Below are 13,887 nucleotides of genomic sequence, written 5' to 3'. Positions count from 1 at the left end.
GTCATATTATTTTACTGCAGAGGCAAGAGGCTCAATGTGAATTATGCAATAATACTACTGGAATATTAATTAGATAAAAAGACTCATGATTGTACAGTATTTGTATTTGTTGATTACCTTTTAATACAGACAATATGTCGGAATTTGTGTTGCAGCTGTTCCCACTGTATATTGAGTAATGTGTTGATATTGAACACATATTAATATAGTAAAATTTTATTGGCTCTTGAAGTTACTAGCTATTGAATATCTCTGTTGTAGGAAATATGGAATATTCTAATGTTTTAGTGAACTTTAAAAAACAGGAGGTAAATTGTAAAATATTTTTAAATAAAATTGTATATTATACAGTTAAGGAAAAATCATTAAAATTGTGCTGATGGAACAGTTATGTGTGCAAATTGTTCGATACAATGACATAAATTTCCTTAACAGCAATTATAATATCAGGAGAGATGATTCTGATAGAAGTTGTGTTGAAATCAATTTATAGTACAGTATTTTTAAAGACAAACAGCACAGACTGAAACAACATAAGGATTTTACACTGCAAGAAACTGACTCATTGGAAGAACAGGTGAAGGGGATGATCTAAAAAGTAAATACATATCATAGATAAAGAATACATTTTTTTCTTTGTTTGTTGCTCTGGCTGGAAATTATTATTATTATTTTTATTACTTTGCCCATGCCACTCATGTAACTGTTTTTGATCTGCATTTAAAATGGTGCCTTTAATGTATTGAATTGTCTATTACAGTGTGTTGGTTTGCTTCTGCTTCTCTTGACAAAATAAAATTGGCTTCCAAAATGGAAAGATTGACGTATGCAATGAGTGTAGGCAGAGAAAGGTTTCTCATAAATAAAAAATACTTGCCATTCTGTTTACATGACTTGTTTTTGGAGCACAGGAAAAAGACCACACCATTTTTTATAGCTGCATTCATTTATGAAATCCTTACTAGCAATTTATAATAGTCTTATTCACTTGACTGTATATTTCTTTTCTGGCCATTTTCCCACCACAATTAGTTTATTTCAGACTTATTCAAAATTCCCCCAATATCAACTAACAAAAACTTTTCCCAACCTTTTGAACATCATAGAATCATAATCTGAACCAGATCACCTCATCACCAAACTAACATTTACGTGGAAGTAAAATGCACAAAAGTTGAAAACTGTGAAAATTAGTGAAACTTTAAATGGTGGCAGTTGCACCTGTAAACAAACTCAGTATTAGAGTGATAACATCATCAGGTGTTACTTTGCCTGTTCTTCTGTCACGTAATTGTTTTAAAATAAGTATTGCATTGCATCCGATGCACATATGTCATTGTAACCTATGCAGTAGGCCTGTTTAACTTTAAGCAAACCACTGCATAATGTCCTACTTTAATGTTCTTTTGTGACAACATCATTTTGAGTTCTACCTTTCAAACATACCAATTATAGTAAGTGGTATAGCGGGTCCATGGCTCTGAAAGAATGACCGGGTTTTTTTTTTTATTTTATTTTTATTCATTTTATTACAATCCATACAAAGCAATCAAGTTTTTATAAAAAGAAAAATTGAGTTAAGAACAGATCAATCCCCACCCCTGAGACAGAAAGCAAGGCATGTAAACATACCTAAATTAATAAATTCTCTGTGCTTTATGAACTTATTTTAAAATGTTACTGATTAGATCCTGCCATGTTTTGAAAAAAGTCTGTACAGATCCTCTATCTGAGTATTTGATTTTTTCCAATTTCAAATAATATAACACATTGGTTTCCCACTGACTTAAAAGAGGAGAGTTTGGGTTCTTTCAGTTTATCAAAATAAGTCTGAGTGCCAGAAGTGTAGTGAATGCAATCACAATTTGTTTGTCTTTCTCCACTTTAAGCCCCTCTGGAAGAACCCCAAACACAGCGGTTAATGGGTTAGGAGGGATTGTGAGTGCAAGGCTGTCTGAAAGATATTTAAAATTTTTTGTCCAGAATAATGTTAATTTGGTGCAGGCCCAGAACATGTGACCCAGTGAGGCTGGGACTTGGTTGCAACGTTCACAGGTTGGATCATGCCCTGGAAACATTTTGGAGAGTTTTAGTCGAGACAGATGTGCTCGATATATAATTTTGAGTTGTATAATTGTATGCTTTGCGCATATGGAGCTCGAGTGAATTCTCTGCATTGCTACTTTCCACTCCTTTTCTGATATATTAATTGAGAGATCTTTTCCCAGTGTCCTCTTGGATCTTTGAGAGGGAGGGATTGTAAAATGATTTTATATATTGTAGAGCTGGAGTCTAAGTCCTTGAGATTGAGCAATATTTTTCCAGCATGGATGAGGGTGCAAGATGAGGAAAATCTGGAAGGTTCTGTTTAACAAAGTTCCTGATTTGAAGATAGTGAAAGAAATGTGTAGCTGGAATGTTAAATTTGGAATGTAATTGTTCATAGGATGCAAAGACGTTGTCTATATAAAGATCTCTAAGCAAGTTAATTCCAAATTTTTCCAGATATTAAAACTGCATATGTTTGTGAAGGTTGAAAGAGGTGGTTCTCTTGCAGGGTGCCACAGATAGAAGCTTCTCCGTCTTAAAATGCTTTCTACATTGGTTCCAGATTCTAAGTGAGTGGAGCACAATTGGGTTATTAGTGTATTGCCGATAGCGTGTGTTTATTGGAGCACAGAGCAAGGAATACAAAGAAGTACTGCAGGATTTTACTTCTATTGCGGTCCAAGCCTGTGTATGTTCTTCTATTTGTGTCCAGGTTCTTATCGCCTGTATATTTGCTGCCCAGTAATAAAACTGGAAGTTAGGTAGAGCCATGCCGCCTTCTGCCTTTTGTCTTTGTAGGGTCGCTCTTTTGATGCGTGGATGTTTTGAATTCCAAATAAATGAGGTTATTGTTGAATCTAATTGCTTAAAGAATGATTTATTAATGTATATTGGGATGTTTTGAAATAAAAAAAGGAGCTTATGAAGAATATTCATCTTAACAGTGTTAATTCTTCCAGCTAGTGTGAGATGAAGGGTTGACCATCTATGCAAGTCTTGTTTAATTTTTTCCATGCAGACGAAATTTTGTTGATAAAGAGCTTTATGTTTACTTGTGATGTTTACCCTAGGTATTTAAACTGTTCTGCAATGATAAAAGGTAGGGTGTCTAATCTAATATTATATGCTTGAGAATTCACTGGAAAGAGTACACTTTTATTCAGATTAATTCTGAGACCCGAGATCTTTTGAAATTCTGTGAGTGCTGCTAAGACTGCAGGCACAGAATTTTCTGGGTCCGATATATTCAGTACCATATCATCTGCATATAATGAGATTTTCTGTTCCAGTCCTTCTCTGCTAATCCCCTTTATCTGATCAGTATTTCGACAATGTATTGCCAGTGGTTCAATGGCAATGCAAACAGCAGCGGTGACAAGGGCATCCTTGTCTAGTGCCACGTTCTAGTTTAAAGTAGTCTGAGCAAATGTTATTGATGCAAACTGAAGCTTCTGGGTTAGTATACAGTAATTTAATCCATGCACAAATGTTGGGCCAAACCCAAACTTCTCCAATGTAGTAAAAGGTATTTCCATTCAATCATGTCAATGCTTTTCTGCATCCAATGATAATAATATTTCTGGGGTGTTTGATTTAGTTGGTGAGTATATTACATTAAACAGGCGTCAAGATTTGAAGATAAGTGTCGGCCCCTAATAAATCCAGTTTGGTCTTGTGATATTACGAGGGGAGCACTTTCTCCATCCTTCTAGCTATGATTTTAGAGAGTATTTTAACGTCGTTATTCAGAAGTGAAATTGGTCTGTATGATGCACATTGTAATAAGTCCTTATTTTGTTTTGGAAAGACAGTGATTAGTGCTTGGCGAAAGGTTTGTGGAAGAGATTGGTTATCTCTGGCTTCTGTAAATGTTGCTAATAGGAGGGAGCTAGCTGAGCGGAGAATTTCTTGTAAAACTCTGCAGGGTAGCCATCAGGGCCTGCTGCTTTTCCACCTTGGAGTGACTTTATAGCATCTAGTAATTCTGATAATGCCAGAGGTTTATCAAGTTCCTCCACACTAAAAGCGTCTATTTGTGGTATCTGTAATGTATCCAGAAATGCATTAGATTGTGTATTGTCTTCTTTAAACTCAGTAGTATATAGGGATTTATAGTAGTCTCTGAAAGTGTGCATTATATTTTTGTGTTCGATGATTTTATCTCCGTTTGTGTTAGTGATTACCGAGATTGCATTGCGCACTTCTTGCTTGTGAATTTGTTGAGCTAAAAGCTTATTAGCTTTCTCTCCATGTTCATAGTAATGATGTCTGGATTTGTAAATTAGTTGTTCAGTTTCTTTAGTTGTCAAGAGGTTTAATTCTGAATGTAGAGCCTGCCTCCTCCTATGTAGAGTCTCGCTTGGTAGTCTGGCATGTTCTTCATCTATTTTAGTAATTTCGCTTTTTATCTCTGCTACTTTCTTGGCTTCGGATTTATTTCTGTGGGAAAGATATGAGATAATCTGTCCTCTTAAGAAGGCCTTAAGAGTTTCCCAGAGTATTCCTGCAGAGATCTCGGGGATTTATTTGTCTCTAGAAAGAATTTGATTTGTTTGGATATAAATTCCGTACAATTCTCGTCAGCTAATAGACGTTTTGTGGTCGTCTCGGGGTGAGTGTATGGGGCTTAGTAATTTCAGCTCCAAGATCATAGGTGCATGGTCAGAAATAACAATAGCATCGTATTTGCAAGATTTAATCTTAGGCAAGAAGTTATTGTCTATAAAGAAGTAATCAATCCTTGAGTAGCAATGATGTACTGGTGAGTAGAAAGAATATGTTCTTGAATTTGGGTTTAAAAACCTCCAGGGATCTGATAAGTTGTGATCAGTTATAAACTTTGTAATTATCTTTGCGGTGTTAGATGCCGTTCCCCCTGTGGAGGAAGTCCTATCTAAAAGTGGATTTAGAACACAATTAAAGTCCCCAGCCATTATAACTTTATGAGTGTTCAGATTGGGAATGGATGCAAATAAATTTTGTATAAATTCCTTATCATCAACATTAGGTGCATAAACATTTATCAAAATCATTTTACAGTTAGATAAGTCTCCCATGACCATTACATATCTCCCTTCAGGATCCAATACTACATCTGATGCTACAAATGGTACTGTTCTATGTATGAGAATTCCCACCTCTAGTTTTCTTTGTAAAACTAGAATGGAACATTTGGCCAGTCCAGTCTTTTGCAGCCGGAACTGATCCTTGCTTAGTAAGTGGGTTTCCTGTAAAAATACTATTTTAGCATTTAGACCTGTTAGGTGAGAAGTACTTTCTTTCTCTTTAATTGTGATTCAGGCCTTTAACATTCCAGCTTACGAAGTTAACTGTCCCATCATGGAGACACTGATTCTGAGTTTTTGATGTCATTTTATAGTCTTAACTGGAAGTGAGACAGTTTAGGTCTTAATTTCCTATTTCCCCAAGAGTTGTTGCCATGCAGCTTATTATTACGTTGATAGTTATAATTATAAAGATTGAGAGGATAGATTAGGTATAGATCAAGCCTGCTCTCTTCTCTCTCCCCTTAACCCCCACCCTTTTTGCCTCCCCAAGTGAGGCTAAAACCCACTTCACACAGTCCCAGTCCTCTGACATACCCAGAGACAGAGCACGTCCAAAGCAAAACAAGCCCCATGCAGCGGCGCTTTAGGGTTAAAAGATAGAGATATCTGTTACCAATATAGTCTTTAAAAAAAAGAATTTTGCACTTAAAATATATATATAGTCTTCAGCAATTTTAGTGCATTAAGATGATACACCCAGATAATAAACCCGGGATGGTGTTAAAATGTGTCCAAATAAGCATAACAAGTCTTAATGCAGTAATAGCAATAACAATAAACCAAGGGTATGATATTGAACAGTCTCGTTTAGGGTAGAGATGAAATAATTAGAAAAGAAAAAGAGAAAAAAGAATAATTAAGCACAATAAAACATAAACAGATAGCGCCCTAGTAATACTAAGTAATAATGAGAATATATGAGAATATATGCTGATAAAACCCGTATTTTAAAACGAATAGATCAGACAGTAGATTATTAATCCTTGCTTTATCATTAACCGCCATGACTCACTATTATGTATCAGAATAGTCCCGGGATCAGCTTTCTTAATTCATTTTCTGCTTCTTCCTTGCTAGCGAAGACATAGAATTGACCCTGCCATTCCACTTTCAGTTTTGCCGGATACAGGGGCTGTATTTGACGCTGGCTTGCCGTAACGCTGTTTAATGTTATAGAAGGCTGCGCGTTTAGTAGCTGTTGCTGGAGAGAAGTCAGGGAAGATACGAATGTGGTTATTTTCATATATAATATCTTCCTTGTTTCTGAGGAGTGCCATCACCTCTAGCTTAAATGATAATTGTTCAAAACGAACTATAAAAGATCTTGGTCGGGTCTAACGGTGTTTGATCGCGTCGCTGTAAGCGCTGCTATCTCAGATTCTGCTTTAAAGTCGTCCCCGATTATTTTAGAAAAAAGTTCAGCTGTGAATTTCACAGGGTTTGAACTTTCTCGATTCTCAGGCAGACCTTCAATTCTGACATTATACCTTCTACTCCCATCTTCCAAAGCAGCCAGTCTGTCTCCGAGTTTTTTGCATTCGGAGCTGACATTTACTGCTTTTCCTGGCACTGGCAGCTAAATTTTCGGCCATTTCAATTCGATTCATGAATGTCTCCTTGAGATCCTCCAATTGATCAGTAAGCATGCTCAGTTTAACCGAGTTTTCCTGAATGCGCTCTTCAATTTTACCCAGCACCTGTCGAAGCTCAAGTTGCACCTCTTGACGCAGCCTTTCATTTGCCTGTTGGAATTCCTGTCGCAGCCATTCATTTGCCTGTTTCAACTCCTGTCTCACCTCCTGTCTCATTTTTTCGCTTGCCTTTGCCCTTGCTTTCTCATTAGCCTTCTCGCTTTTCTTTATATCTTGCATGAGCTCAGCGAGCATCACCTCCAGTTTAGACATTTCAATTGTGCTTTCTTGTACCGTAGATGAAGCAGCAGACTCTGCTGTAGCCGGTGTAGCCGGCTCCCGGCTTGCGTAATTGCTTAATTGAAGCCGCGGACTTCAAAGCCCTTTCCAGTTTCAGGTGATCTTCTCTGATCGGCGAGCTATCCAGATCTGCACTCACGATCGCACCTTCGCTCCCCTTTTCGCTTTCAGCCGGCGACGATGTAGCGGACCGTGGTCCCGAGGAGTCTGTACTTTCGCCCATCTGATCCAGGTCTGTCTCTGAAAGGCCGTATCTTGAACTGGGGCTTGCTGATCTTAGCTTGAGTGTAGCTTTAGTTTTCGATTCTTTCGGACCCCCTTCTTGTTGGCCATGTTTAAATATGCTCACATATACTGTAGCCTCTCAGGTTGAATAAATACATGATATCTCAGGATAGTAAGCAAATAATATGAAAAATAACACCGCTGCTAGTGGAGCTTCACTTCAGACGTCCATCTCTCGCATCGGACGAGACCAACCTTTTTTTTTCAGAATAATCCATTGGCCGTGTCAGTCTCCGTGGGCGCACTTGCACAGCTGTAGGGAGTTGGTGTGGTAATTGGGGCGAGTCGCACCAGCTCATGTGATCTTTCTCAATTGCTTCATCGGCTTTCTGCAAAGTGTGATTGAGATGCTGCGCCCATGGAGCCATACAAGTACAAGCCGGCACAGGAACAGGGAAAAAAGAGAAGAGGAAGAGAAAGGTATGTAGATTGAGAGTGCGGCATTGGGGCAAAGAGAGAGAGAACGAGCCAGCTGGCTAGAGAGAGAGAAGGCAGGGGTCCCGTGACGGATCGGTGCTGTAGGGACAAATCGTACCCACTGATTGTGCTGTTGAGTGGGTGCGAGGACCGCGACTGCTAAAGTCTCCGCAGCTAAACTAGCAATGGGTGAGCTGGGGAAGACTTGGAAGGAGTTGAACTTGGCTTGTTTGACCCAGTGACTGGTGGTTTTTATTCTTGTTTTTAGCCTTGTTTTTAAACACTTGGATTTTTACTGTTTTTATGGATCGTTTATTTAGGGAACTATGAAGCACTGCACTCTCAATTTGGACACAAACTGTTTTGATGTGTTTTATTGTTTAATAAAAGAACTTTTGCACTTTCCACCATCCCGTTGCTTAGAGTTTTTTGTCCCCACTTGCCAGCACATCCAGTTCATTATCGACGGTGGCGGGTTCAAGAGGGTTCCAAAAGTGGAAGAGGGAGCATGGAGCTGAACCCGCACTGTCACATGGTACCATTCATGTTTTGCACTCATATGGAATTTCTTGCTAAAATTTTGCCCAGGTTATTCCATGCATTTGTTATTGTGCTTAACGCACCCATCAGCAAAATACCAGTTACCAGCAATCCGCTAAATATTTTACCAGTATAGTCACATTAATGCTAATATAATTCAGCCTTGTGAGTCATTATTCAAGATGCCATGCTAAATTTGACACTTAGGATAATCTGAATTGGGATGCTTGCTCCCAAGAAATCATACAGATTGCATGCTCCTACCTGTCTGACATTTACATGGGTGCTCCTCTGCACTCATATGCCACCTGTCATTTTTATTTTTATTTTCATCATCACTGAACATATTAATCAATAGTGAGTCCAGCAAAAATCTTTTTTGTTTTGTTCATTATACAGAAATCTCACATTCACAGCACTGCTTACATTTTGGTTACTGAATAGTATGATTTACAATAATCATTGTTAAGAAAACACAATACCTGTTATCATTTTGTCATTTACAAGCCACTGTGTACAGCAACTATGCATATTATCTTCTTTTGCACATAAACTTGTACAAGTTTTAAAACTGACAATATATTAGCTCTTTCTTTCTAACCACAACTTACTATCACATTTCCAAATTATTTTAATGTGCTTTATAAAAATGACATTCAAAGTGACACAGCAGTCACTATTTATATTTCAGAGACTGCTAAATTGTTTCTCATTCATTTTTATTTTATTATAATCACTCATACAATTAGGTGTATTTCATGTGGTAGGTTGGTCTATATTATAAGCCTTGATTTGTGAAGCATCTCTTGAGCATTCCTGTTGTGATGTATGAAATGAAAATTGTTGGTTTTGATCATGCATCAAAGTATAAATCTTCATGCTGCACATTTTTTTCACCTCGCACACCAATGTTAAAATGCTGAATGAACAATAAAATAGCCATAATAATATGAGGGTTCTTTAAAAGGTTTCCTCATTCTTTGTTTACAAGCCATTTTTATGAAGTAGATTGCTCAGTCTTTGCAGCCCAAAAAACAGTACTGTTGAAGTAGTTGTTATCGTGCAAGCTACTGTCAAGTCTTGAACATGTTTCCACAACTAACGATTTGAATCAAAGGATAGCAGAGAGAAGTTGCACAACCTTTGCTGGCAGAAAGTGTTAAAGAAGATGAAATGAATTATGGGGACAATGCCTTTCGAAACTGTAAACGAGTGGATAGAGATGTTCAAAAAAATGGTTGGACAAGTGTGATGAATGTGCTGAGGTTGGCGATCAACATCAACTACTGATGAGAAGAAGGAAAAAGCTAAAGCCATCATTCTCACCATCAGAAGAGTAATGATTGAGGAAACAGTAATACATCTAAGTGAAGCTGTCAATTTGCAGGTGATGACAAGTTAAAGGAAGCAGTGCATAACTGCCTTCTCACTCATCCTAAAACTTTTTTTTTTTTTCTGAAGGTATTCAGAAGCTTGTAGGCTGCTGGTATAAATGTACTGAAAACCAGGATGACTAAAATGAAAATTGATGATTGTCTGTAACAGATATAAAAAAAAAATTGAAAAAACAATACAGAAACATTTTGAACAACCCTCATAATAATTAGAGTTGCTATCAAATTTTAAGGTGATAACAATTTTCACAACTGTGCTGTGGTAGTGATTACCAGATTTTCACTCCAGACCATGCTTTAAGATTCAGAAAGTTCCAGTTCTATATTATTTCTTAACAAATTAAGCATTTAAGTGTTAAAAAAAAACAGGTCACATTTTTATCACTGTGTGGGATCAATAAAGGTACAATTATTCCTCTATATTATTCTTTTAGATATCAAACTTTTTTTCTTATATTTAGATTTTTTTTTTTCATTTGCCACATTTTTATTCTGCATCTTAAAATCTTGTAAAGCTGTATCTAAAGCTGGTTTATAATTTCTAGTTAAATTTTACAATAGATTTAAGGTAAAATCATTCTCTGGTAATGCCGAGTACTTTAATGTGTGCGTTGTGATGCAAGATATTGAAGTGTTCAATTGTGTTAAAAGAAATAGTTCTGGAAACTTGCTCTGTACCAGTGCTACTATCAGTGTTGTTGATTAAACTTAAACTTAAAGATTAAAGTTATCATATAAACACATTTTGATTAAACTGAGTTATTGAATAAACACATTTTGATTAAAATAAAATAACTTACAAACAATTAAGCACAGTTCTCTCAATAAGCAAACTAAAAGGTGCTAAGAGCAATCTTTCTTTCTCGGTTATTTTTAAGGTGTTAGCCTGGGAAATAATATAGAATTGCAAGTTACCTCTAAAGATATTGAAGTGTCTGCTACATAATAGATATCCAAGTGAAACACCTAAAATATAATGATGACAAATAACTCAAGGTCTGATCTTTGGCTGATTGAGCTAGAAGAGTCTAGTATGCAGTACATAGGCAAAATTGAAAACTGTGAAGGCGATGGGTTTACAGTTCATTGATTGATTTGGCTTGTCTGACTATTTCAGGAATGGATACAGTAATAGTCTATAATGCTAAAGTATTAATCTCTGCGTCTGACTCCTCACATTGCTGTATGGCAGAGGAATGGTGACAGACTTGAGTGTCTGGAAGTGAATTATTCTTATACTGTGGGTTTGACTTGGGACAACTACAGCTTTTGCAGGAAACTGAGTTTGTAAGTCTCCACCCATCATGCTCCAGTATTCAGACTAAAGGACTGTAAGAAAGCATTGCATAAGTGTCAAATTCTGAATGTTTAGGATTTAACTTTGAGATTTTGAATGAAAATAAAAGTAAATGTGTTGTGTTCACTTTTTTCTTTTCTGAAAGAACTGTGTTTATATTTGCATAATTGTATTCTATACAGAACAGGCTACAATACCTAGACAAATATTTCTTATTTATATTGAACAATGCACTCATGTTCAATAATATATAGTCGAAGATGTTGACTGTTTTTGTGTACCGAATGTAAAACCCTACTAGATTAAAATATGGGTTTGGGCATCTGTTTTGAGAGCAGTGTTTTCAGTGTGATTGGTTTTGATTATTAACTAACATTACATAGCGTTATGGTGTTTTTTGCTTTATGTACTTCAATAGGGATGATCACTTTTGTAATCTCGCATTTTTTAAGTCACATTGGACAAATATGTTTGCTAAGAAAATAGATGCAAATGTAAATGAAACTCTTAATGGTGAGCTACATCCTTCAAGGCCAATTTTCTCTTTAGATATGAGTATTGGTACTCACTATGCTCTCCATAGACAACACGTTCATGCTGTGATTAACTTTTCTCTCCCATAGTTTCAGAGACCCAAGCTAGTTTTTAACCTGGCCAATACTTGTGTAACATTTCCATAGTATCTCTGTGTCCGTTTTCTCTTGGGTCTTCGGTTTTCTCTTTTAACGAAAAAATGTGTTCATTAGGTGAATTGGTGTGTTCAAATTTACTAGTGAGTGGGTGTCTGGGAGCGTTTCCTGTATAATGAAGTCCAGACAGGCATTCTGTATTGAATTAAAGGGTCTCAAAAATGGCTGACATGACTGCATTGTTGCACTTGTTATGCCATGTGTCACTGCCTATAAGTATGACACTGGTTATGCCTTGCTTGATACAAAAACCTCTTGTTAAGGAGCAAATGGTCATCAATAATAACTATGCCCTACTGTCAGGTTTTGATCTTCTCAATTTGAAGACTTTACTCTTTGTCTTAGCATTTGTCTTTGGTTGCTTAGTTGTGTTTTGTTTCTTTTTATTTTTGACCCTTAAGTTTCTTTTTTACCATTAAGTTGGTTTTCCTCTCTGACTCAAAAGATACATGTACTAGGCATAGGTGCCATGAAGGGAGGACAGGCATCATGGCCGGGATGAAGGATGAATTCTCGCCTAGACAGGAGTCCATAATGGATGGACTGGGTGAAATGGCATTCTGGGAGCAATTCATTCCCCAACATGATAGTGGCAATGTTCCTCTGGGTTAAACCCAATTAGGAAACCCACAGGGGGCATAGGAGTTGGTGTCTGGAAACACAACCCTTGGGATCTTTGGGTACACACAACCTGGAAGTGCTCTGTAAGACCTGGCCATGAAGCGGTTCCAGGGTCAAAGTCAAAAGAAAGCCCACAGACTCACTTGATTGAGTCAGAGTCGGGAGGCAGCAGTCAACACTCTATGGGAGATGGAAGGAGAAAATTGGTGATTACATAGGTTAATTTGTGTTTCTAAAATTGTTTAAATTGCCTGGTTCTTTTGATCACAGAAATCCTTGTATGTCAAAACAGCATTGCAACATCCAGTCTTGAAGCAAATTGATTTATTGTATTGTAAGTTTATTTGTTTAATTTTGTCCTTCTGTTCCTATTCCAGTGTTCTTTATGTCATTGGACTACCATATTGCCTTCCAGTGTGTGCTACTCAGATTACATGACTTGGTATCAGTGTGCAAACACAAAAGCTATCTTGTAATTAGTCACACACAAAACTGCGATTCAGTTAAGGCGACAGCTCCAACAACTGAGGAGTGTCAAGATTTTAACAACTGCCATCCTTAAATGGGACTTGCCTTCCAGATAAGTGTCATTGTGGGTTGTTTCAAGGCATAAATCTAACAGAACTGCCAAGCAATAACATGATGTTCTTGTCCCCCCAAAAAAATTGTATTTCCACAATCCTCACCCAGTTTAAATACTTTAATTTATAAAATACAAAACAAACAATGCATTGTTTGTTGGTTTGGTTGAACAGGTAGTGATTATAGAATTTAGAAAATTGATTTAATCAAAAATCCATTTTCCTTTTCTTGGACATGATTTTATAAATTTAAAATCCATATGTATGTGTTTTTGTGGATATGCTTTTATTGTAATTCAATGTAAAAGTATTTATTGCTGCTATTATTTAAGTATTTACTGGTACCATTCTTCAAAGATCATTGGTACAGATGGGTGATAAAGCTCTAATGTGACTTCCAGTGTGTATTTATATAGGCATCACAACCTCAAACTGTATAAGTGGTTCAGAAAATGGATTGGTGAATGGTGGGAAATTAATAAAATTAGTACAAATACAAATAATATGTTTCAGTTGTCCTCAGGTCTTGACTACACACTTCAGTTCCTCCAATCCTTTAAATCAATGGTATAATTTCTTATTAAAAAACACTTGAGTGTTTTTTTTTTCATTTTGCCAAACTCATGTTGTGATAACAGAAAAGGCCGAAAATTTTCTAAAACCGTGACTCTCAATGATCACAAAAAAACAAAAGAACTGGGCAGAGAGATGATTAGTATGTCTTACTACTCAGTACTACTTTCATTCCACTTTTCTAAGTTTATTACTGAATACTTTTCACCTCCATAATGGAGAATGGTGTTCTTTATTAAAATAGAAATAGTCCATTCTTCATGTTGACATTTTTTTTTTTTTTGGTTCACCACAAGAAAAGAGGAACCTGAACATATTGAAATGTTAGCTACATATGAAGATTATGATTAAGTTAGAAAAAAAAAACACACATACTACTCTAATTCATTAAGCTATTATTTTTTATAAGGCACTTGAAATGTCAACACAGTACTAGATTTAG

Source organism: Polypterus senegalus, chromosome 7, assembly GCF_016835505.1.
Source record: "Polypterus senegalus isolate Bchr_013 chromosome 7, ASM1683550v1, whole genome shotgun sequence".
NCBI classification, from domain to species: Eukaryota; Metazoa; Chordata; class Cladistia; order Polypteriformes; family Polypteridae; genus Polypterus; species Polypterus senegalus.
The sequence above is the reverse complement of the archived record's forward strand: the minus strand, read 5'-3'. Positions refer to the sequence as shown.